The sequence below is a fragment of the Triticum aestivum genome, chromosome 7D (assembly GCF_018294505.1).
Source record: "Triticum aestivum cultivar Chinese Spring chromosome 7D, IWGSC CS RefSeq v2.1, whole genome shotgun sequence".
Classification (NCBI taxonomy): domain Eukaryota; kingdom Viridiplantae; phylum Streptophyta; class Magnoliopsida; order Poales; family Poaceae; genus Triticum; species Triticum aestivum.
Window position 1 is genome coordinate 22,584,194 of NC_057814.1, and position 23,175 is coordinate 22,607,368.

General features: G+C 47.6%; 1 pseudogene; it reads right to left on the reverse strand.

Moving 5' to 3' along the window:
* Positions 1-1,744: 1,744 nt before the first annotated feature.
* LOC123170658 (probable protein phosphatase 2C 37) lies at positions 1,745-2,388 on the reverse strand (annotated as a pseudogene).
* Positions 2,389-23,175: the final 20,787 nt, after the last annotated feature.

Here is a 23,175-nt window from a genome sequence, read left to right on the forward strand (position 1 = left end):
TGACGTTTCTAGAAAGAACCGTGTCCACTCTAGGCCTCGTGATATGTTTAAGGGCGACGCTAGGTGCCGGTGCGCCGGCCCAAACGGTTCGGCCGGTCCAGCTCCAACCGTACGATCCAGCGAGCAGCCGTTTCGATCTGGGTGTTGACTTCCCCTCCCCTTCTTCCTCTCCGCACGAAGCGCGGGCGCTGCTCACCTGCACGTCCTCCTGGTCCGCCAGCAACCACCCCCCTCACCTGCACCCCCTCTCTCCGCCGCTCCCGCGCTGCTGGATGCTGCACTCGCCGCCGGTCTCCGCCGTCTTCTCTCATGTATCTCGCTGGATCCACGCATGCAGCAAAAAGTTCGCCGGTGGGTTGCAGCTCCCCCTCGCTGGTGATGGTCGCGGCTCCAGCAACACCAGTCGTCGGTTGCAGCTCCGCTGGATGCAGCTCTTGTTGCCGTCGGTTGCTGCCCGACGTCAACCGTCACCGCTGGCATGCAGCTCCCATGGCCACTTGTTGCCGCTTTCTATTGCACGGTCGTAGCAAACGGAGACAATGGTTGCAGCAAAAAAAGTCAGTCACCATTGTCGCTGGGTGTAGCTCGTCATTGCAGGTAGCAGCCACTGCGTCTAGAAAAAAAAGGATGTAGCAAAAGTCGTTGCCGGATGTAGCAAAAACCTACCACACTTGCAGCAAAAAGTCGTCGTTCACCGTCGTGGGTTGCAGCTCGGTCGTGATGGATGTAGCAAAACGTGATGCCGGTTGTAGCAAAAACGATGCTAGTTGTAGCAAAACCGCGACGCTGGCTATGTGTTGTAGCAAAACATGACGTGGTTGTAGCAAAATGCTATGCCGATTGTAGCAAAATGTTTTGCCGGTTGAAGCATGTAGCAAAAAACTGCGACGTTTAGATTTGCTAGGACCAGTGCCGCCCCGTCCTCGTCGTCCAGCGTGTGCCCGTGCTTGCAGGCTTGCAGCTCTGGTTGCTGCGCCCTGATAGTTCCCGTAGCTTCGCCGGCGGCGACTCGGAGCCGTAGTTGGGCGGAGGCCATGGCTGAGATCCGAAAGTTGCAGACGGCCATGGCCGCGGGGAGCTAGCAGGGATACGAATTGGGAAGGACGATGGGAGAGGGGCTCGCTGGCAATGAAGGAGAGGCGGCGTTGGGCGCCGTCGCACGCGAGCACTCGCCGCCGGGTGAGAGGGTTTCTGAAGGATGCGGACCAGCGTGGGGCAGGTGTGGAGGAGCAGAGTTGTGTTGGGCTGGAGGTAGAAGAAAAGGAGGAAAAGTCATGCGGGACCCACCATATACATGTGTCTCGCGCGGGATGGTTGTTTCCGTGCCTGCCAGCGTGTCCCGCGCATGAAAAAGGGAAGCGACCGGCCGAGCGCTTCGACCGGCGCACCGGGCCCAAACACTTCCCTATGTTTAAGTTCCCGTTGTTATTTTTTACTCTTCCGTGAGTCTCTCTGAGGTCGTTGTCCGAGATTGATTGTTGTCTCTTGTGTGCCTGAGGTCGCTCGGCCCGTTCCTGATTGCAACTTTGCCGTTGACTGAGGTCGCAAGGTCGTCCCGGTGCCAGGCGTATGCAGTACTTCTTTCTTTTTGGCCTACTTAAGCTGCACTCCTTCCGTAAATAAATATAAGAGATCTAAATGACTTTTATCTTTTCTTCCACAGGGAGTACTTGTTGTATGAGTGTGCCTCGGAAGAACTTGTATCCAAACCCCACGACATGGCAAGCAATCCCCGTACGCGCAGCTACCCGTCCGCGGAGGCGCACACTTCTTCTCTCGCTGCCATCCCATCCAGCGGCTCCAGCTGCATCTATGCATCAAGCTCAAATTCGTCTAGCCAGACGAGACCAAAGGAGAGAAAGGCAATACGCATGACGCAATTAATCTCACCTTGTGGTTCTCGGAGAGTGGCAAGGCGTTATTGGCGCGGAAGAGCACGGCGCGGGTGTCCCCGCAGGTGGCGACGAGGATTGTGCCGCGGACCAGGAGCTCCACCACGGCGGTGGGTCGACCCCCTGATGGGCCATCCCGATGCCGAATACCCCATCCCCAGCGCATCATCCCACTTGAAGCTCCGCTTCAGTGCCGCCCCCCACGCACGATGCTTCGCCTCGTCATCCTTTTCCGGGTGCTCCTTCGCGTAGGCAATTGCCGTGCCGGCCAGCTCATCCGCAAGTATGATGTGCATCCGGTCCCTGCACAGGGCCGACACCGCACCACCACGTAGCAAGCAAATCAAAGGTGTAGCGGAAAGAGCATGGATGGTGTCGAACACTAGACCTGGAGGTGGCTTGGAAGGTCACCCGGGGGTCGCCGTGCCCGTTGAAGACGGCAAAGAAGTGCATGGCGAAGCCGTCAGCCCGGGCGCAGCGATATTGTGTCCTCCATACCCTTTCGCGGATCCAGTCCCCGCTCCGACAAGGACCGGAAAGCGAGGGACCACACTGCCTCCGCGGCCGCTTCAGCTGGCAGTACCGCAGCAGAGGCGCCGGCACCACACCCGATCCATCAATTTCCTCGGCACCTGCCAGGTACCCCTCCAACTCTAACGATGCGTTGTACCCGGACGAGGGCGGTGGGGATTGTGCCTCGCCTTCCACGAAGGCCACGGCGGGGTCGGCTTCCCACTCGCCGACGGCGGGGACGTTGTTGACACTAGCGTTTGCCATAACTATAGATCGACGATCACGGGAGGGAGCAGATTGATTAGAACGGGCGGGGGCCCTCAAGAAGCAGAGAATTCACTACCAAGCAAAACTTATGGGAAAGAAACGAACACACAAGGGGCCGAGGAAAGCTGAGGATGAAGAAGAAATAAAATCCAGTCTTTGGGAGCGAACCAGTTTTATGTATCGTGCACTCTCGCACTCAGAGGCTCCATTGAATAATAATAAACTAATATGGAAATCAGATGCCACTAAAAAATAAGATTTTCATGTGGTATCTTCGGAGAGGAGTTGTGCTAACAAAAGACAACCTCGCTCGACGCAAATGGCAAGGAAGTAAGAAGTGTAGCTTTTGTACTCATGACGAGACAATTAAACACCTCTTCTTTCAGTGCAAGTTTGCGCGTTCTATATGGTCAGTCATCCAAATAGCGTCCAATTTGTATCCACCAACAAGTGTTGCCAATATATATGGTCACTGGCTTGATGGAATACCAAATACTTTTAGTACGCTAATACGGGTGAGAGCGTCTGCCTTATTATGGTCGCTTTGGCTATGTAGAAACGATTGTGTTTTTAATGACAAAACCTCTTCTTCTATGCAGGTTATTTACCGTTGTACGCACTGGCTTCGTATGTGGTCTACGCTACAGCGAACGGAGTATCAATCGCTGTTCAAGGCGGTGTGTATGCGGTTGGAGCGGATGGCCAGGGAGGTTTTTACCCAACATGGGTGACAACATAATCTCCGGATCGGTCCACCTCCTCCGTCGACATTGGCATAGTTTTGAACTCATATGGCTTTACTGTTGCCAACTTGTCGTTTTTGTATACATACTTTGCTAGACTCTTTGTTAAGGCTGTGTGCATCTTAACTATGCAGAGGCCGGGTGTCGCTCATTATGCTTTGTATTCACTTGATGCTACATTATGAGTTAATAAAAGCGCCCTTTATCGAAAAAAATGAAATTGTGGCTACGCGGCGGCAGGCGACAGACACGTGTATATCCATTTATTACTCGTAATTAATTTCACCTCTTTTTTAATATTTCAGCATCATTATCTTCTACTCCCTCCATCCCATGATATAAGAGCATTATTGACACTACTCTACTGTGAAAAATGCTCTTATATTATAGGACGGAGGGAGTATCTTCCATTTATTCTCTTCTTTTCTTTTTGAGGGAAAAACTTGATTGCTCATTGATCAAACTGACATAGCCCATGACGCCCTTCCTCCCATGCGACCCTCGCGTCGCCTCCCGGACGCCTCAGGGGCGAACTGATCTTTCGTCACGCCGCCTCCCCTCATCCCCCTTCCCTCCCTCGCAGCCACCAGAGACGGCCACTGGCAAAGCCCGCGCGGGCGCCGGGGAAGGTGGCGGCAGGGATCTCGGCGCCCAGATCAAAACATATTCACCGCATATTTAAAGAAAGTTATTTGTATTTAAAAAATAATCACTGTGTGCTTAAAAAATGTTAATCACAAATTTCTGAAAAAGTTTGCATCACATATTTGTCAAAGCAGTTATGCATAAAAAATGACCATCATCTTCCGCTGAACCTGCACAAGCTCCGACGTCGACCCGAAAGCCATTGGCCATACTGCCGCGGCTGCCGCTTCAGCTCGTAGTAGGGGCGCTGCCAACACGTTGGAGACATCTCCTTCCTCGACGTAATTTAGGAACGCCACTAAACCCTCCGATTATGTGTACCACCTCGATGAGTTGTGTGGGCACCTCCATAATTTAGGGACGCCTATGCACTGAACCCTCCGATTACATGTAGGGACGCCAATGAATGCAGTGGGTGTCATTTCTTTGTGAAATTTCATATGGGAGTAGGGTGGTCGATCATGTATGCGAAAACAAATCAGATTTTTTGAAAAAAAGTCAGTATATTTTTTTTTCTGAATTTACTATTCATAATGGGTGCGTGTGTCGAACCATGCCCCAAACAAAATTCATGTTCATTAAAATCTCGAAATTTCAAAATTTCTCGAGCTGGACTGAGGTACGTATTTGGAAAGTGTTAAAATGAAAGCATCAAAAAATGGGAAACGACAGAAATAAAAACCTTGCAGTTTTACGGCATTAATTGGAATTGACAGCACCCAACATGCGTTCAACAGTGAATGGCACCCTCTGCAAAGCTGTCCGCAAACATCCAAATCCAAAGAAAGGAAGAAACGCGGTAGTGCTGGCTGGCCCGTCCAATTAGTGCAGACGACGCTGGCCGTAACGCAGCTGCGCGCAGATCAGATCGAAGCCGCGAGGAAACCCTTCCCTTCCCAGCTTCAATCCCTGTTTCCTGTTTCTGATCCAGCCCGCTCCTACGTGACACGGTCGACGATGTACAAGCTCAGTCTGAACAACCTGTGCCCGCAGCGGCGGTGGGTGACGCTGGCCTACACCGACCGGCGCGAGGGCCCTGACCACACGTCAAGGTTCCATTCCACCGTTGCCGTCGGCGGCGCCGAGTTCAGCAAGCCAGAGTTCAGGTCCCGCACGCTCATCTAGGCGCAGGACCTCGCCGCAAGGGCAGCCTTCGAGGACATCGCCGCCAGGGAAGCGTTGGAGCACCCGTCATCACCTCCGCAACTACTGACCGGTGAGTATGTATGCGCCCAAGCTAGCTAGATCTCGTTTTGTTCAAGATTTTATGGCTCCGGTTAGCGCCAGATGCATGCGCCGTCGCCGTTCCGCCCCTCGGCAGCTACTTTCCGGTGAGTATGTCTGCACCTTAGTTAGCTAGCTAGATCCTGTTTTGTTCAAGATCCTAGGGCTTCGGCTAGCGCCAAATATAAGCGCCGTCGCTGCTTCTCAGTCAACTACCAGTGGGTTATGTTGCCGGTTGTTTGCAGATCACCATATATATAAGTGGTGTCAACTGTTAAATGAAGGTTTAAGCCGTTTTGATTGCTAGCTACTCAGAGAGCGTCTAGTAGAAATGGATAGTTTATTGGCTATGGCACGAAGGAGAAGGTTGAGTATAACGCGTGTAGCTCCCCCTACAATGGACGTGATATTAATTTTTTCTACGAGCCAACAAAGTAACCCGTCTTGGAAGAGAGACGGTGTAGAGGTAGAGAGAGGAAAGAAAGAAATGGACGCGAGAAAGGGCACAAGACGAGGAAGGCTGGAGGATGAAGAAAAATAGTTCTGGCGTGAAGTGTTTTTGAGCCACACTTGTATGGAAAAAAAGGTTCATCGTGTATATGAAAAAATATATTCACCGTCTATTCAAACAAGTGTTCATCATGTACTTGAAAAGGTGTTCAACAGATATTTGAAAATGTGTTCAACACATTTTGATAAATGTTCATCTTGTATTTTTGAAAGTGTTCAACACATATATCATCGTGTATTTCAAAAATGCTTACCGCGTATTTCAAAGCGTGTGCATAAGAACGAAACAAACTATACACGCCTTTGATATAGTAGTAATATGTACTCCCTCCGTTCGGAATTACATGTCTCGGAAATGGATGTATCTAGATACATCCATTTCCGAGACATGTAATTCCGAACGGAGGGAGTACGTACCTGAAGCCCACGACATGGCAAGCCCCCCAATCCCGCAGCTGCCCGTCGTTGGAGCGCCACACTTTGCCTCCGGCTGGCTTGACGTGCAACCTCTCGTGCGCCCGCCCCAGTTGTATCCACTCCTTATCAAGCTCAAAATTTGTCCAAAGAAGAAAAAGACAATGCGCATGACGCGATTAATATCACCTTTGGTCCTCGGACAACGGGATGGCATCACCGGCGCGGCATAGCACAGCGCGGGAGTCGTCGCAGTTGGCCACCAGGATGCTACCGCGGACTAGAAACGCCACCACGGTACTGCACCCGACGACGGGCCATCCTGATTCCGACAGCCCCATCCCCAGTGCGTCCGCCCGCTTGAAGCTCCGGTTCAGGACCGCCTCCCACGCATGACACTCCGCCTCTTCGTCATTTTTCGGGCCGGCGAGCTCCTCCACCAAGATGGCCTGCATCTGTTCCCTGCACAGGGCCGACGGCTGTAAGGTAGGGTGCACATGTGTCGAGCACTCGACCTGGATATGGCGTGGAAGGTGTCGTAGCCTGGCCAAGTGAAGCAATACTAGGCGAGGAGAGGGGAGGTTACCTTTGGGTCGCCCTGGCCGTCGAAGAAGGCGAAGAAGTGCATGGGCGAGCAGTCGGCCCAGGCGCAGAAGAACCCGCGCAGCCCCTTCTCCGATGCCAAACCGAACACCAATGGGCCACATGGGCCACACAGCTGCTGTCGACGCATCAGTGGGCTGTGTAGGAGAGCCGCCACCGCGCGGGAGCTCTCCCCTTCCTCTGGGCCCGTGATGTAGCCTTCCATCGCATATTTCTAAAAAAATGTTCATCACATGTTTGCAAAAAAACAAGTTCATTGCATATTTCTGAAAAAAATGTGTATCACATATTTGTTAAAAAGTATTCAACACATACTTTCGTTTCTTTGTATATTGTATAAGATAGATATGTACAAAGCCAATGTTAATGCATGGAAACAAAACGTGTACGTATGTATCTAAGCTGTAGGTAACTCTGACCCTGCCCCAAGGTTTGCTAAATCCTCCACCGGTCTCCTTGATAATCACCTTTTATTTAACGGAACCGTGGTCGGAGATAAAGATTCGTTTTCTTAGCGGCGGCCCGCGGGTCGTTAAAAGTTTCTCCGCTGTGCTCTGGCCCGGGGCCTATCTGAGGCATGACCACGCATGCCTGGGTCCGCGAGTTCACGAAGGTACGACGGGCGGTTCGGGCATGACGTGTGTTCCGGGGGATCTCATCTTGGGCGCTCGAATTATTTCGCCGAAGAACGGCCGCTCGGTTTGGCTGTCCGTCGTCTTTTAGAAGTTTAATTAGGATTTTGCAGGTACGGATCGTAGAGCGCACGTAGCGGTAGTTTCATCCTAGGTGATCTGTGTTGTCTGCTTTTTGAAGCGGACGGCAAAGGGGCCTTTACCATCAGCGGCGGACGGCAAAGATGCCCTCCCTTTGTCATCTGCCAAACGCAATCTTTGCCGTCAGTCTCGTAAAATCACGGACGGCAAAGAACTTAGTAAATATTAAAAAAAAAAAAAACGTTCGGTGAGCAGCCTGTCCGGCGTCCTGCGTTTGGCGTGTCCGGTGCCCGGCGAGCAGTACTCCAACAATACAAACCGACGAGAGGAATGAACGGACGACACGATAAACACTACAATACCATCAACACTTACTCCAAGAATAGACGAATGAATTTCACAATACATTACCCACAAACACTACAGTATACACGAACAAATTACAAGAGATTTGATTTAACCAGGAGCTCCAATCCGCCCGCGGCTGCGCCGGAGCTCACCACACTCATCCGGGCGCTAGATCCGGTTGCGACCCCTCCCTTCGATGAGGGCCAGCATCCAGCATCCTTGATTGCGGGCAGAGCTGCCGTAGGCCGCCGCTGCTCGAGGTGGGAGGTGGTACGGCGTCGAGGTATCGGGCCGGCAGGGGCAAACGGGGACCGGGCCTGGCACGGCGGCGTCGAGGGCGAAGAGAGAAGGGGCCGGCGCCGGCGGGCGAGGTGGTGGCCGGAAAGGGCAATGGGGGCTGGGGCCGGCGGGGGCAAAAGGGGACGGGGCCGGGCACGGCGGCGTCGGGGGCGAAGAGAGAAGGGGCCTGCGCCGGCGGGCGAGGTGGTCGCCGGAAGGGGGTGATGGGGGCTGGGGCCGGCGGGGGCAAACGGGGACGGGGCCGGGCACGGCGGCATCGGGGGAGAAGGGAGAAGGGGCCGTGCCGGCGGGCAAGGTGGTGGCCGGAAGGGGGCGACGGGAGCCGGGGACGGCGGCCGACTGGGGCGACGAGAGACGGGGAGCAGAGGCGTACGAGAGAGAAGGGAGACAGATCGTGGTGGGGGTGGCTCTCAGGAGGATAAGGGAGAGAGAGAGAGTGGGGTGGTGGCGACGTGGGATGGGCCGCATCAGTTTTGCGTTGTGGAGATGCATGTGTGGAGCAGATCATGCCATGTCATCGATCCGTGTGATCGATCCGCGTGGTGTGCTTTCCATTTGCCGTCCGCCAGCAGACGGCAAAGAAACTGGCCATTAGGTTGTCCTCGTAAGCCCGCCACCCACCCTCTTTGCCGTCAGCTAGCAGACGGCAAAGAAGCTTTGCCGTCCGCTAGCAGACGGCAAAGAAGCTTTGCCGTCCGCTAGCAGACGGCAAAGATACGGCTGATGGCAAACCCTATCTTTGCCGTCCGCTGCCTCTTTGCCGTCCGCTTTCTGGTGGCTGATGGCAAAGCCTTCCTTTGCCGTCCACTAGCTGACGGCAAAGAGTCGGCAGACGACAAATCTGCTGATTTCAGTAGTGTAAACTTATCAAAGAGGAAATACGGTGGTCTGAATACTATCCTAAGAAGGAACGATCAACTCTTACGGTACTCCCTCTGTCCCAAAACTGATTCTAGGGAGCTTAGTATCATTGAAGAGAAGGAGTTCGATAGTTTATATCAACAAAAATGTGCATTCCATTTACAGTTGAACACCCTGGATGCATTTATGCGAGTGTGGCAGATGACCTGAATCTCTAATGCGGGCTGCTGGTTGCTGGTTCAACTGGCGACCAGTCCATGTCCAAGTAGGCTGATATTGTTCTAGTTGGAGATGGCATCTTCATCGTTGTATGGGCAGCACTCTTGAGGTGTTAAATTTCATTAACTGTTGCAAAATAAAAAACCTACTCTGTCATTTCCAAAGGGAAACAAAAACCGACAAAACAAAAAAGAAAGTACTTTCAGCAAGAGAGTTGACATAGCCAGACACACGGGTACTCCTCATCAATTAAATATGAAAAGAACATTTAATGTGAATAAGCTGGTGTGGTATATGAGGATATGTTCACTGTTCATATCTATCTATACTTGAAAGTAGGTTCCGTGGATAGCATGGTACACTTTTCAGACTGAAATAAAATAGCCATCAACTTTTTGCCAAATGCAGAAATCACTCCCTGAAACTACCTTCTCATGTAGGAAATAAAAATAGGGATAAGTTGAGTACTGATTTATAACTAATGGTGAATTTAAAACAAATAAATACCTAGACAAAGTGGTGCTCCATCTGGAAAAGGTGCATAGACTGTAAACTAAAAAGTAAGAAAATATTTCTGACGTTAAGGAGCATGAAGATATAAGAGTAACAACAAAGGTCAGGAAACACCACTGATAAAATTAGAAAAACTATCAGAAGCTATCAAATTTCCCAAGCTCAACTATAGAACACGTGAAGAAATAGAGCCGGAGCACCAATTTATTTATGACTTAATCGCCAGCTATAACTCAATCTAATTAGACAAAGAAATATCTGACAATTACAAATACATATTGCCAACTTCCTGTATTACTGGTTCATTCTCAATCTAGTTACTGGTTCGTTCATGTTTCCCCTTTTACTCATGTTCATTTTGGCGACAATTGATCATCCTATGTAATCTGTACATGAATCATTGCTGCCATATAAAAGAAATCCTAAAGCAGCAAAAAATGATAACGACTAAAATTAAATATATATCAAAGTATACCTAACACTAAACCTCACATAAACAAGTGCTACTTTCGAGTATTTCCATCATATCTGTATGCATCACTACTAAAGAATTGAATAAACCAACTTCAAATCAGATCAACGTCCGGTGCACACGGACAAAGATGACATGTTGGTACCTGTCAATAGATGTCTAATGTCTTAACCTTCCAGATTCAGTTTCTTTGATAACGTATTCTTGTAGATGCAAGCTGCTGCACCAACAGATAAAGTGACCCGGAAATTCAAATAAATTCCAAGTAAAATAGGATTTGAACAGATAAAAAAGGTGGGAGTAGAAACACATACCGTTTAGTTATTTTCTTTGAATGAATAAAGTTGTATACAACAGAAGACATATTCTATACATAATTTCCAAAAAGAAAAACCGAAGCAAGCAAAAACTAATAATAGCAGAAATTGTAGGACATGAGCAGCCAGGGCCGGCCACAAGCAAGACGTGCGCAACAGCCGGCAATCAACAGCAGAAGCAACACGACACACAGCAAAAATAGCAGCAAGAGCCGGCCACCATCAGGACGCACGCAAGAGCCGGCCACGAGCACGACACACGTGGGGCCGCCGACGGCAAGAGAAAGCAGAGTTAAACATGATTGTTTGCCGTGATTTGCCCCTTGGGCCTTGCCATGAATATATACTGGACGATACTTGATCGTCAAGATTACATCCAGATGTACAGGATCCCATTAGGATCAATCTACGATTACAATAACAAAGGCTATCCTTAATTACATGATTCTCTAGGATTTACATTGATTAACAAGCAGCACTGCCAGAAAAATGCTACTACTTCCATCAAAGATAGGAGGATAACTTAGAGAACAACAAAGCATTACATAGAACTAAGGCGCATATATGTGAAATATTTGTACTAAAGCCAAATTGCAGTTACTTTTTCTAATGATTGTTTGGCTGCAGATATATGTTGATTTTATATACAAGCAGTATGGTATGCAGAAATAGATATACAGAGCAATATCCCAGATGTAGAGTAGTTGAATTCTATAATAATCAGGTATTATACCCCAGAACTAAAATTTCCAAAAAACTATAATCAATTTTGGTTTGGATTTGTGCATAAATCATGGTGCCCTGGCTCCATGGAGCACCAATTCAATGTCCAATATATACTGTATCAGTAGCTTTCTCCCTTACTGTTTGAAAACAACAGATTGGCGCAGTTGTGAAATGAGCAGCAGGGAGAGTATCCGAGAATCAAATGGAGGATCTGAATTACCTGGGTGGTCATTGAAACAAATTGTTCAGAGACCATGAAGAAATGTTTCAAGGCATTGCTCTTCGTCGTAGCTGATCAACCGTTGAACAACATCCTACAGACAGAATCTCTCCAACAAGCCGAGCATCCACATGAGCCATCGTACTACCAGACTCGAGTATGGTTATCCCGCCTTCAAAACCAAATGGTTACTATAGGAACATAACAATATAGAACTCTTAAATGACAAAAAATGGGCAGTGCCAGACTTCTAGAGTATACTACTTATATACACTTAAAAAAAATACACTTCCGTGATGATACGTGTTTGTCACAGTAGGTCGCGTTTTCTGTCATGCATGTACATCCATGACAAATTTATGACAGAATCAAGATAGTCATACCTGTGCTGTCGTAGAAGTGTTCCATGACATTGCCAAAATTATCATCACGGAAGTGTCCACTTCCATGACGATAAATCGCGCGTCACAGAAGTGCTTTCGTCAAGGGTGACCAACACGTGGCATCCACCGTAACGGAACGACGTTAACCTATCGGGTCGGGTTTTGGATCCGATAACCCGTTAATAGCCCCGACCAATGGGGATTTTCCACGTGTAAAATTATCATTGACCGGAGGAAACATGTGTCGGCTCATCGTTGGGACAGATGTCATCCACTCATTGGACGGAAGGCGCCTATGATACGTCGACACGTGGCGCGGCCCAACAGAGGCCCATTCCTGTGAAAAGGCCGGCTTGTTTGACTTGGTCAAAAGGTGGCGGGCCGGCCCATGGAAAGCTTGTTAACGGCCTGTTCGCATATAGGCCATTTGCAGCCCGCTAACCCAAGGCCCGTTACGCCCTATCCGAATTAGGCCCAGTAGCGTCATCTGAGCCATCCAATATGATTCCAGCCCGTTTCCACTTCTGGCCCATGTATGGCCCATGACGTCTTTCGGCCCATATGAGGCCCTATGTAACTCTTGGCCTATTAACGGCCCGTGGTGAAATTGGCCCGTAATGAACAGTGTATCACTTTACACCCATTAACGGCCCGTGGTGAAACTGGTCCGTAATGAACAGTGTATCACTTTATACCCATTAACGGCCCGTTATTCCGTTGGGCCGTTTCCAGCCCATGTTATCTTTCGGCCTTCTTAGAGCCCATTTATTCTTGGGCTCATTTCCAGCATTCGTTTACTTACGGCCCGTTACTGTCATTTTCTGCTTGTGGGCCAAATTCAGCCCGTGGTTACAGTCGGCCCGTTTCTGGTCTGTTAATACGTTGGGCCGGTTCATAGCGTCATCAAATACGGCTTATTAACGATGGCCCGTTATGGTCGGCCCATGAACGGACGATTCCAACTCTAGCCCGTTTACGGCCATAATGCGGCCTGTTATTGGCCCATGTTTGGTCAATCGATCATACGGCCCGTATAAGGCCCATTGATGATACGACCCGTAGAAGGCCCATTGTTTCTACGGCCCGTAGAAGGCCCATTGTTTCTACAGCCCGTAGAAGGCCTACTATTTCTACGACCCGTAGAAGGCCCACTGTTTCTACGGCCCGTAGGAGGCCCAGTGTCACTACAGTAAATATTAGCCCATGGTTATTGTGGCCTAGTTTTAAAAAATAGATTATTGCAGCCACTAGCAAACCGCGGAAAAAGAACTGCACTGACTACAAGCAAACAAATAAACAAGACAACAAGGAAATAAATAAGCAAGCAACTTATGCTAGGCTATCACGGCTATTACACATATTACATCCACAGGGCATCAAAGTTCGCCACCAGTGCAAATATAGGGAACAAAGCAGCATATAAACGCCGCAGCAAAACAAGTCCAGAACGGAAACCACTTCAGAAGAGTTCAAGAAACAATATCCTGGGTACCCATAATGCTGGCAAGATGCTTAGCAAGCTTATTAACTTTCTCTTGTTTGGCGCTTAAATCCTCCAGCGCTTGCTGTTGCACAAGAAAGTACGCATCTGAATTTTGCAGGGACTTCCTCAATCCTTCGGCTTCTTGCCGCAGCACAGCTGACTGATGCCTTTCAGCTTGTAGCTGAGACTGAAGAAGCCGAAGTGATTCAGGCAGCGAGTTCGAAGAGCTTGTGCCAGCGGTACTGGCCAGTAACTCGAACACTACATCAACGCAGGACTGTGGGGTTTTCTCACTGTCTACAAGATCGTTTTTATCACCTTTCTTGGAGACCAACAGGGTTGTCTCACTATCTTGAACCTTATCTGCATTACTTTCTCTACCATTGCATAGTGGGGTGCTCTTCTCCAATATTCTGTTTGCATACTACAAGAGAAACAAGCAGACACATCACAGGTTTAGCTTGTAGTATACGAAACTCATTTTGGTAAACCGGTTCAGTAGTAAGGTGGACAGGATAACAGCATGAAACAAACATATATCTATGTACTATGGTCACTGTATTGTCCATATCATTCTAGTTTATGTTCCCTAATCAAGATAGAGACACAGTTCAACTCATATATTTTTAAGACACATCAGCATAGACAGAATATAAGTGTGAGAAACTACACAGCATTGGCAGCACTTGTAATGTGCATCACATGAGAACATAACTGTTTATACAACTTAAACTGAAATCAACATAGAGCAAGAAGTTAGAACAGCAATCCAGTTAAAGAAATAGGTTTAAAACATACCTGTTGCGCCATTGGAGTTTCAATTGGATCCTTCAAATTCGAAAGTAGTTGGTATGAGTAAATACAGTGATGCAACAGCAAAGGAGTATGGACCATAGCTACGGAATCTGACCTGAGAACAGTTGCTCTTCTGCTTTAAACGTGGAGTTTGGGTTAGCTGTGGTGGTCTTCGTGCTTTGGGCACTGCAGTAGCTTTACAAACTGCTCGTGTGGGGGTACTCTGTGGTGGACATGGTGCTTTGTCAACTATAAGTGGGTTACTATCCGCTGGGGTTGCGGTTAGATGGGTTGTAGCTGGTTCTCTGCCCAACGGTGTAAGTGTGCAATCTGGAAGAGTCTCGATTATGTGTGGTGGGGCTAGTTTGTGGGCCAGTACAACCATGGTTCTATCTGCATCGACGGGTAGCACTGTCTTTTGTGAAGAACGGGTTTTTGCTCCCTTAGATACTGCCATCACCCCCTCCAATTCAAATGGCTGATAAACAAGAAAAGAAATTGAACGTACAGACATTGTATGATAGACAGATGTGGTAATTCACATATATGTTGTCTAACCAAACAGGACAGCATGACACAATTTCACATATATGATGCCTAACTAAACAGGATAGCATGACACAGTTTCAGATATATGATGGATAACTTAACAGGATATAATGGCATAATTCAACATATGATGAGTACCTAAACAGGATGACATGACAAAACTATATGATGTCTTTCTAAAATAGGTTGGGATGAAATAATTCACATACATGTTGTCTAAGTATACATGATGGCATGATATAATTGACATAATTGATTCATATACTAAGCAGCTGGCACTCGCATGTATGATCTCTAAACTAAGCAGATAGAATTCAATATTGTGCATATGATGTCTAAACTAAGCAATGCAAGACACCATATGCATCATATGAGAAATATAAACATTGCAACTTAGAGCATACACCTCAGGTGGGATATAGGACTGGTCATCTGTCTCTGAATCCTCCTCTGAGGAGCTCCCTGTAACCATCGAGATATATGCTTCAACAGGTACCATTGCCTGCTCTGAAGACCTTGTTTTCACTCCAGATTTTTCCATAACCGGCTCAAATGGCTGATACACATGAAGAGTAGTTCAATATACACAGATTGTCGACAAATGGAATACGTAATGAAAAAAAGATGGCATGAGATAATTCACATATATGATGCCTGGCTCCATGGCGGTGCATAATTCACATATATGATAACTGGCTGAAAAACATGGCATTGCATAATTCACATATCTGATATAGAAAGCAAACAGGAGGCATTCACACAAAGCATGTCTAATCTAAGCAGATGGCATGGCAATGCAAGACACCATATGCATGATATGAGCAATATAACCCAGCCAAGTTAGAGCATGCACCTCAGGGGGGGGGGGAATACGACTGGTCATCTCTCTCTGAATCCTCCTCTGAGGAGCTATCTGTAACCAGTAAGAAATCTGCATCGACAGGTAGCACTAACTGCTCAGAAGACCTTGTTTTCACTCCAGATTTTCCCATGACCGACTCAAATGGCTGATGCACATGAAGAGTAGATGAATGTATAAACATTGTTGACAAATGGAATACATTATGGAAAAAATATGGCACAATACAATTCACATATACGATGACTGGCTAAACAGGATGGCATTGCATGATTCACGTATATGATGCCTGGCTAAAGAAGATGGCATTGCATAATTCCCATATACTCCCTCCGTTCCTAAATATTTGTCTTTTTAGAGATTTCAAATGGACTACCACATACGGATGTATATAGACATATTTTAGAGTGTAGATTCACTCATTTTGTTCCGTATGTAGTCACTTGTTGAAATCTCTAAAAAGACAAATATTTAGGAATGGTGGGAGTATGATATAGAAACCAAACAGGTGGCATTCACACAAAGCAAATCTAAACTAAGCTGATGACATATAAGATGTATAATGTAAGCAATGCAAGGCGCCATATGCATGACCAACATCAGCATGCCAGGTTAGAGCAAACACCTCAGATGGTAAACAGGCGTGGTTGGCTCCTGAATCTCCATCTGAACAGTTATCTTCCTCTGGAATACAATCTGGAAATGCAGGAGGGGGGGCCACTTCGCCCACCATGGAGCGGCGTCTGCATGACATTATATTCGCACGCAACGGCCTTCTCTTTTTCGCTACATGTTCAGTACTATTGTGTAGAATATCTGACATGCATAATAAAAAAAATAGTTAGATTTTGTAAGGCCTAAGGGGTGCATGCAAAAATCAAGACTGATGGTAGCAAACGAGTGGATGGATCCAAAACTAATGATAGTAGGTAGATTATAGCTTCAGTTTAAAAAGATAGACAATGGATCATCTATTGTTTGTTGCCCACCCAACATGAACCACATAGAAGACCCCAGATGAACCAGATAGTAGACAGCTACTATTCGTTGCTGGCTCGATATGAGACCCATGGGCAATTCAAAACTCAAGATTGAACGATAAAGTAGCAGGTAATAATAACCGATGTATAACGTAAGCAAACACGAAAGACTGTGACCTCTCTTCCGGAACTGTGTAGTCCTCAGGTTCATCTGCTCAGTCGATGATGGTAATGCAGTTGGCGTGGCTGCCGGCAACGGGGAAGATGATCTAAGGCGGCGAAAGGAAGGCTGCAGGGGGGATCTCTGCTGCACTGAACGCTTCTGTCGATGGTGCACCTCAGGTGGGGTGGATGACGGCACGGCAGGAGCAGGACATAACACACAGAGTTTTCTTTGACGCCTATCTGAAAATGAAGTAAATCTGTAAGGGCTCCTTAGAATTGGAGGATTCTATAAACGCAGGGACAGGAAAAACACAGGAATAGGATAGGAATGCACGTGCAAAACAAAGCATTTGGAAACATAGGATTTCAGTCAACTTGGATGTTTGGCTCACATGAATTGGAAGAACAGAGGAATGGAGAAACAAAGTGATGTGACGAGTGTACAACCTCTTTGGCATAGCCTTGTGGACCTCAGCATCATTGGGTTGGACGTGGAGGATGGTGATGATGCTGGTGTGACTGTCGGAGGCGGGGAAGAAGATCCGAGGCCTCTGGAAACGGCGCCGAGGGTACTGCTCCGCTGTGATGGACGGTTCCATCGTTGGAGCAGCTCCGCTAAGGTGTACGGCGATGAGGCTGAAGCATGACAAGACAGACAACGTTAATCTGAAGTGGGACCCTAATATCATCTGCAATAGATGATGTAAAATACATCACCAAAAAGTGCTAGATGTAAAACGCATCAGCCGTGCCACGGCCGCTCCGACAGATGCTGTACGTACTGTTCACTCTGAACTTAACTGAAGAAAATGAACTCCACAGTGGAAACTGAATTTTACTGTCGAAACTGATTGAACTAGTAACAGAGCATTGCAATAGATGTTTAGGGCGTTCGAGCACTAGTAGCAGAGAAGCAGTGATCTAAATCAGCAGACGCTCGAGCAGGGAACGCACTAGCAGAGAGCAAGTCGTGCAGTAGCACCGCGAGCGAGTGCTAAAGCAGCAACTCCTGTAGCTGCCGGAGGTCGTGCAGCAACAGCAGCAGCAGCGCAAGCGAGAGCAAGAGCAGAGCAGCAGCACGAACGAAAGCAGGAGCAGTGCAGCAACACGACCGACAGCAAGAACAGAGCCGCAGCGCGAGCGAGAGCCGGAGCAGCTGCAGCTAGTGCTGTTGTGGATGTCGCCGCCGAGGAAGCAACGACATGGGGAAGAGACGCCGTGGATGATGTGGCCGGCGACGGCGCCGTCGATGGAGACACGCCATGTCTGCTCGGTATCGAGCACCAGCAGCCCCGTGAGATCGAATAAAAGATAAAATGCAGCGGTGAGTGCAGAACCTCCTTGGTGGTGCCGAGTTGGCCTCGGCTTCATCGGAGGAATTGGTGAGGGTGCTGCGGTTCCGGTGGGGCAGGTCAAGATTGCGCTATGGGGATTGAGGTTGCGCGATAGACGAGGCGAACGTCGGGGCAGCTCCTTGGAGGTGGAGGACGGGGCGGCTGATCCGGCGGGACGACGAGATCGACAACGGATCCTCATCCGGTGCGGTGGATGAGGGACGGCGAGCTGTTGCAGTGGACGACATAGTCGGGGAAGAGTCTCCGGCTGGGCGGCGGTCGGGAGGCCGACGGAGGAGCGTGGGGATTCGCGAGTTTTGGCGGCCTCGGTGTACGAATAGAGGGGGGGCGAAGGGGGAGGGGGAAGCCAAGCTTAGGGACGTGCTTGTCCGAAATGTAGGGTAAGTTACCAGCATACCCCCACCGGTTTTGACACCGCGACGTGGAGCTTCATTTCCGGCTGAGGGGTAGAAGGGGGATTTCGCGTGTCTGGGCTGCGGGAGCGATTTCGGATGAGGAGGGAGTTCTCGCGCGCGTCGAAATTTCGGGATAACAAGGCGCGGCGCGGGTTGAAGAAGCGGGAGTTTCAAAGTAGGTGAGACAAAAGATACTCGAGCTTGAAAATTTCGGGATAACAAGGTGCGGATTCCTTGTTCGGCAGAACAAACTTAACATGTACAAAAAAACAATTCATACAAGACACAAGAGAGTCATGTCCCCTTTTACTATATTGCTATAGATGCCATTGAAAAAACTACAAGAAAAATGTAAAAAAAATCGGGAGAACAAGATTACCCTGCACAGTACCAAATCGATTCGCACTTCCCTCAACAACAACAAAAAACAAATCAATTCCCACCAAAGAAAGAGTAATGTCCCTTTTTATATGATTACAGATGCCATGATCTCGAATTTCAATTTTTGAATCCACGTTATGTTGAATTCGAATATATCGTTAGGTGACCTTGCGGTTTATAATTGATGTAGTCGTACATTTTGATCTTCCATCATATATGAACATTTTACTCCACCATGTGAACATATATATTGTCGTCTACCATATGGACTAAATTTGAATCAATTTTCCTTATTTGAATACGATTGTTGTCAAGTTATACAATAATTTAAATATTATCTTGATAACAAAAAACATACATATAGCAGTAATCATATTTCACTATGAACTACATGTACCATACACTCTCCAATTCAAATATTTGTATCCATTTTATGTTGAATTCAAATCATAGTACATTATTGGTCTAGGTAGCGAGGTGTTTGGGATAATCAAAACCCTGTTTTCATACGTATAATTTTTGGCTGAATTGGGACAAGTTTTGGTATAAGCCTCTTGCAAAACCGGAGATTCTCTCAACAAGCCTCGTGGTTCCGAGAGGGAACGTGCCACCTTTGTGTGCATAGAACTATATGAGTGCCCTGTTAAATTTTGGAATTATTTCGGGTTCATTTGGCCTTTTTATACATTAATTGAGTTTCTGGACTTTTAATGTGCATAATCTAAATATGAATTGCATGCACATGCTCCGGTGCACCAAAGTGGGTTGAAAAATCACATGTGTGTCCTTGGTTGAATTTCTAGGTCCCATGGAAGAAATGAGAATGAATTCAAACATCTGGGCGTCATGACTCGGCCGAGAACATCGAGAAACTTTGATTTTAAATTCATGTAAATGCAAAACTCGTCTAGAAATCATGAAACTTGGCATGGTGTCATGTCATGGCACTAACATGTTGTGGTAAAAAATTGGGCCGATTTGGAAGCTCGTGGTTCTAAGAGGGAACGTGCCACCTTTGAGTGTGAAACGATATACGCTGCCCCCCTTGAGTTTCTTAACAAAGGCAACATAGAACTACATTAGTGCCCTGTTAAATTTTGGAATTATTCCGGGTTCGTTTGTCGTTTTTTATACATTAATTGAGTTTCTGGTCATTTAATGTGCATAAGTCAAATTTGAACTACAAGCACATGCTCTCGTGCACCAAAGTTGGTTGAAAAATCACATTTGTGTCCTCGGGTGAATTTCTAGGTCCCATGCAAGAAATGAGAATAAAATTAAAACATCTGGGCATCGTGGCTCGGCCGAGAACATTGAGAAACTTGGTTTTAAAATTCTTGTAAATCCAAAACACGTCTGAAAATCATGAAACTTGGCATGGATGTCATGTCATGGTACTACCATGTTGTGGTAAAAAAATTGGCCGAATAGGAACAGATTTTGGTATAAGCTTCTTGCAAACCGAAGCTTCTCTCAAGAAGGCTCGTGGTTCTGAGAGGGAACGTGCCACCTTTGAGTGCGAAACGATATACGTTGTCCCCCTTGAGTTTATTTACAAAGGCAACATAGAACTACATGAGTGCCCTGTTAAATTTTGGAATTATTCCGGCTTCGTTTGGCCTTATTTACACATTAATTGAGTTTTTGGTCATTTAATGTGCATAATTCAAATTTGAACTACAAGCACATGCTCCCGTGCACCAAAGTTGGTTGAAAAATCACATTTGTGTCCTCGGGTGAATTTCTACTCCCTCCTTCCATCTATATAGGTCCTAATGCGTTTTTCGAGGCTAACTTTGACCAAACGTTAGAGCAATAATATATGACATGCAACTTACACAAAGCATACCTTCAAATTTGTATGTCAAAGGAGCTTCCAATAATATAATTTTCATAGTATACATCTCATGTGCTATTAATCTTGTCAATAGTCAAAGGCTGTCTTGAAAAACACATTAGGCCCTATATAGATGGAAGGAGGGAGTAGGTCCCATGCAAAAAATGAGAATAAAATTCAAACATCTGGGCATCGTGGCTCGGTCGAGAACATTGAGAAACTTGGTTTTAAAATCATGAAACTTGGCATGGTGTCATGTCATGGTAGTACCATGCCGTGGTAAAAAAATTGGCCGAATAGGAACAAATTTTGGTATAAGCTTCTTGCAAATCGGAGCTTCTCTCAAGAAGGCTCGTGGTTCTGGGAGGGAACGTGTCACCTTTGTGTGCATAATTCAAATTTGAAATACAAGCACATGTTCCAGTGCACCAAAGTTGGTTGAAAAATCACATGTGTGTCCTCGGGTAAATTTCTAGGTTCCATGCAAGAAATGGGAATGAAATTCAAAATTCTGGGCGTCGTGGCTGGGTTGGAAACATTGAGAAACTTAGTTTTTTAATTCCTGTAAATCCAAAACACGCATGAAAATAATGAAACTTGGCTTGGTGCCATGACATGGCACCAACATGCTGTGGTAAATTTGCAGTCCGATTTGCGAAGGCGCACACATTAACAATCAACAAAGTCATTTTGGAACAAGTGCTGTCACGTTACAATCGGAAACACAAGTATTATTGAAACCGTGGGCGTTCTACTTACTAGTACCATTTACGTGCCGCCACGCGTCCCCATTTTTTATTAGCTAGGAGGCGCCGTGCAGGGTAGCTATTTGAGTACGAGAGGCGTGCGATCAGACCCCTGCGCGTGCTTATCGGGAGGAGAGCCCTTTGACCTCCATCTGCCGTCCACCTCTCTCCCAAGGTCTCCATTAATGGCGCCCGAGCCTCTGTTTAATGGCGTGGCTATGTCTCACTCGACTGAGATTTAAGAGAGAAAAAAGAAAATCTGAAAGCACGGATCTTGATGTAAGATCCGACGGACCTATATAGCATCTACTGCGACTTATAGCAAGACTGATGAATATATAAGGACGATTAATTTTTTTGATCAAAGAAGGGCTTGCCCCTTCCGATTTTCATTACTGAAAACCACCACAATTCACAAGAAGTTCAGCACAACTCCAGCCTAACACGAAGGACTAAAAGCTACCAGATTGAAATCGCAACATCCCAAGAGGCCAACAAAGGCCAAACATCCGCGCTAGAACCCAACATTTCACAACCGACGACACAATCCACATCCTAAACCGATTATTACATCAAAAGAAACCAGGAAACTGAAGGAAGCCCAGCAGCAACTAGAAGAACAGCAACGCCAGGGTCGCCACAGCAAGAGTTTTCTTCATTCCAGCCTCGCAACATTGATCTTCCACAGAAAGATAAGGACGATTAATTGTCTTACATAATTAGAAAGATAATTAAAAAAGCCACATGCGGCTACGCCCGAAATACACAAGGGCAAAAGAAGAAGGAAGACAAGGATCTGGCTCGCTGATCTCTACTTTCTTGATGCGTTGCTGCAGGCCGCGGGAACTAGTCTCCGCGGCGAGCGGCGATGAGCTCTTTCGTGTCCTCAAGACGCTGCTTGAGAACATCCACGGATTCCTCCACCAGCCTTTGGCGCTCGTTGCGGAGCATGTCATTCTCGTCCATAAGTTTCTTGACGATGACGCCGGTCCTCTTCAACAAGGACTGGTCTCCTCCTGCTGGTCTGCACTTCGGACGATCTTCTCCCTCAGCAGGTCGCGCTCGGCCCGGAGCCTCTCATTGCCCTCCCTTAGTTGCCGGATGACGCCGGTAGCCTGTTCAAACGAGGCTTTCATGTCGTCCTGCAACCTCGCCCAGCCGGAGATCTGATCCATCTGGCTATGGACGATCGCATGCATGCGCCTGTAACAGTCGTCGCCTGCCCGCGAGAAATTTTCCCAGGCCACATCTCTGCTGCATTCGTGGCGCGGCGGGACATCTCTGCTGCTTCCGCGGTGCGGCCGGACCAGTCTGCTGCATCGATGGCACGGCGGGACCTCCGTGCTGCTTCAGCGGCGCGGCGGGACCTCTGTGCTGCTACTTCCGCGCGGCGGGACATGTCGGCTGCTCTCGCAGCGAGGCGGGACATCTCTTGTGCTTCCGCTTCCATGCTCGCCTCTCCCTGGTGGCAATCTCTCGACCCAGAACTCACGCTGGCCATGGCAGACGTAAGGGAAGGATGCTGAATGACTTGTTTGTTTTTGTGGATGAGGAGTTGAGGAGGAATGTGCAGTCATCTTGGCATACTAGTATTTATAACCAAGTACTAATACGCTCCTAAGTGGGAAACCGTTTAGGTTGTGATCGGTGTGAACATGTTTGCAATTCAGTATAGGGTGGTACTAATACGCTCCTAAGTGGGAAACCGTTTAGGTTGTCATCGGTGTGAACAGGTTTGCAATTCAAT